This window comes from Suncus etruscus, chromosome 5 (genome assembly GCF_024139225.1).
Source record: "Suncus etruscus isolate mSunEtr1 chromosome 5, mSunEtr1.pri.cur, whole genome shotgun sequence".
NCBI lineage: Eukaryota > Metazoa > Chordata > Mammalia > Eulipotyphla > Soricidae > Suncus > Suncus etruscus.
Genome location: NC_064852.1, coordinates 15,991,166 through 15,994,686, shown reverse-complemented (window position 1 = coordinate 15,994,686; position 3,521 = coordinate 15,991,166). Strand labels below are relative to the sequence as shown.

Here is a 3,521-nt window from a genome sequence, read left to right as displayed (position 1 = left end):
ATTTATAATGGGCCAAAGTGATAGCACAGCAGTAGGGCCTTGCGTGCAGCCAGCCTAAGATGGGCCCAGGTTTGAATCCCGGCATCGCATATGGTCTCCTGAGCCTATCAGGAATGATTTCTGAGCTCAGAGCCAGGAGTAACCCCTGATTGCCGCTGGGTGTGGCCCCAAAACAAAAAGAAAAGGAAAGAAAATATTTATAACTACTTCACAGAAAATACACGGTTTTTCAAAATTAGCATCTGGGATGGATACATCAAATCTAAATATCATAGTCTATAAGTTTATAGCTTTGAAGCATCAAACCTAAGACTGAGCTTCTAGATATTTGATCAATACAGGCCTCCTCTGGTTATTATTAATCTTCCTTCCTCTCACCTGCCCAGATACTCATGTGTGCTGGAAAGGCCCAAAAAGTTGAGTTTAGGTTTAACTGACAGAGATCTATAATTTTGGAGGGTAAGCTTGTTTTTCAAAGCAAGAAAAGCCAGTTAAGGAACACGTCTGACTAATACTTAAGTTTGACAAAAGGGTGTGTAGGAATATACAGATGGAAGCTCGGATACACTCCTCCACAGTTCTTGAGGTGATGGGCTGTCCCAGCAAGTCTTGGGGTTAATGGCTAGCTGTGACCACAAGCCAAGATGTTTAATGCAAGCTTTATGCACTGAAGGTACTTGTCCAAACCCCAACATAAGACTCTGTGTTTCCTACAGGCTAGCCCTGGAAGATAAGAAGGTAAGAGAACACTGAACTGAACGGGTTCCAATTTTCCATCCTAGTACTAAAACATCACTTATTTGGGGGGGGGGGTATCATGCCCAGCAGTACTCAAGGGTTACTCCTAGCTCTGCGCTCAGAAATTACTCCTGGCAGGCTCGGGGACTGTATGGAATGCCAGGGTTGGTTATGTTCAAGGCAAACGCCCTACCGCTATGCTTTTTTTGTTTGTTTGTTTTTGGGTCACACCTGGCAGCACTCAGGGGTTACTCTTAGCTCTACACTCAGAAATCACCCCCCAGCAGGTTCGGGGGACCATATGGGATGCCGGAATTTGAACCACCGTCCTTCTGCATGCAAGGCAAGCGCCCTATCTCTATGTTATCTCTCCAGTCCCCTGCTATGCTCTTGTTCTGGCCCTATAACATTTAGGTAGTTCTTCTTTCCTATTGCTTGTCCTGCAGAAATGAAATATAACCAGAGTGATCTGTAAACGAAGAAACTACAGGAGAGCTGAGTAGAGGGCTAGAGCAGAGTGTAGGCCCCAGGCAGATCTCAGGAGTGGAGATCTTGTCAGAATGCATGAACCCTGTGTCCTTGAGGGTCCTGAGACGAACTAACTTGGACATCAGGCCAATCTCCAAGTGGGTGATGCCATCATTGTTGAGGGAAATATGGAGCGAACCTTCTGGAGGGAACTGCAGAGACCTACACACAATGTAGTGGGTGATGTCGGCATGGCAGGTGAAGATCTCAAAACTGTCCTCTTGGGGCTGGAGTGATAGCAAAGCGGTAGGGCATTTGCCTTGCACTTTGCTGACCTGGGACTGATCCAGGTTCGATCCCCAGCAACCCATATGGTCCCCTGAGCCTCCCAGGAGCTATTTCTTCTTTCTTTCTTTCTTTCTTTCTTTCTTTCTTTCTTTCTTTCTTTCTTTCTTTCTTTCTTTCTTTCTTTCTTTCTTTCTTTCTTTCTTTCTTTCTTTCTTTCTTTCTTTCTTTCTTTCTTTCTTTCTTTTTGTTTGGTTTTTTTTTGGGGGGGTTACATACCCAATGACGCTTAGGGGTTACTCCTGGCTATGCACTCAGAAAATGCTCCTGGCTTGGGGGACTATATGGGACACTGGGGGATTGAACCACAGTCCATCCTAGGCTACCATGGGCAAGGCAGACGCCCTACTGCTTGTGCCACTGTTCCGGTCCCTAGGAGCGATTTCTGAGGGCAGAGTAACCCCTGAGAGCTACTATTGTGCCCCCCACCCAAAAGAATCAAAACGGTCCTCTTGCTGCTTGGTGGATACCTGGTGGATGTAGTTATGGAAGGCAGCCTTGATCCAGGCTCCATCTTCGTAATACTGCACTGCCTCTGCCTTCTAGTGAGACATGGGTGGGTGGGACTGAATGGGGGCACCTTCTCATAGCAAGTCTGTGCTACCTCTGCTAACATATTTACTAATGATCTCAGTGGTTTCTATCACTCAGGTCTAGAGGAATGAATAATTTTTATTAAACTTAGATCCCATATTTGCAAGTCGGAGACCAGTTAGTTCAGCTTCTTCCTGCCCCAGAGGCATCAGGGTGTGGTCCTTTTCCTGTGAAGCCTCCACATGGTACTGAGAGTACCTGTCAAGGAAGATGTGCTAGATAACCTTGGTTTTGTAGTGGCCCAGCCTGGAGGGCAGCACCTTTTCTCCACACTCCAAGCTCCTTTTCTGCAGGTTGACCAGAGACAGTGACTCTCTCCTTTCCTTGTTGGGGTCCCAGATGCCTTGCCAGGGGCTGTGGGCAACTCAGCCTTCACGATCGAGAAGAGCACTGTGGCTGAGTCCTCAGCCAGGCCACAGGCCGCTGGCTACAACACCTGCTGGAATGCCATCAGATGCAAAATTCTTTTTTTGTTTGTTTGTTTGTTTGTTTGTTTTTTGGGTCACACCCACTGACGCTCAGGGTTTATTCCTGGCTATGCGCTCAGAGATTGCTCCTGGCTTGGGGGACCATATGGAACGCCAGGAAATTGAACTGTGGTCTATCCTAGGCTAGCCCGTGCAAGGCAGACGCCTTACCGCTTGGACCACCGCCCTGGGAGATGAGATTTTTTTTGTTATGTTTTGTTTTTTGGGCCACACCTGGTGGTGCTCAGGGGTTACACCTGGCTGTCTGCTCAGAAATAGCTCCTGGCAGGCATGGGGGACCATATGGGACACCGGGATTCGAACCAACCACCTTTGGTCCTGGATCGGCTGCTTGCAAGGCAAACGCTGCTGTGCTAATCTCTCCAGGCCCGAGATGAGAAATTTTAACAGAATAGTGCAAATTCTTTTTTTGTTTGTTTGTTTTTTTGGTTTTTTGGCCACATCCGTTTGATGCTCAGGGGTTACTTCTGGCTAAGGGCTCAGAAATTGCCCCTGGCTTGGGGGGACCATATGTAGCCGGGGAATCGGTCCTTCCTTGGCTAGTGCTTGCAAGGCAGACACCTTACCTCTAGCGCCACCTCACCGGCTCTCAGTAGTGCAAATGCTAACAGACTAGTGCAGTAACAGTTTATCCAAAATCCTTCTGGGGATGCCAGAGAGATAACACAGTGGGTAGGGCATTTGTCTTGTATGCAATCAACCTGAGTTTGATCTCTGGCATCCATATGGATCCCTGAGCCTGCCAGAAGTAATTTCTGAGCATAGAGCTAAGAGTAATCCCTGAGGGGTCAGAGAGATAGCATAGAGGTAAGGTGTTTGCAGAAGGACGGTGGTTCAAATCCAGGCATCCCATATGGTCCCCTGAGCCTGCCAGGAGCGATTTCTGAG

General features: G+C 47.8%; 1 pseudogene; it reads right to left on the bottom strand.

Moving 5' to 3' along the window:
- Window positions 1-717: 717 nt before the first annotated feature.
- On the bottom strand, window positions 718-2,596 carry LOC126009412 (serine/threonine-protein phosphatase PGAM5, mitochondrial-like; annotated as a pseudogene).
- Window positions 2,597-3,521: the final 925 nt, after the last annotated feature.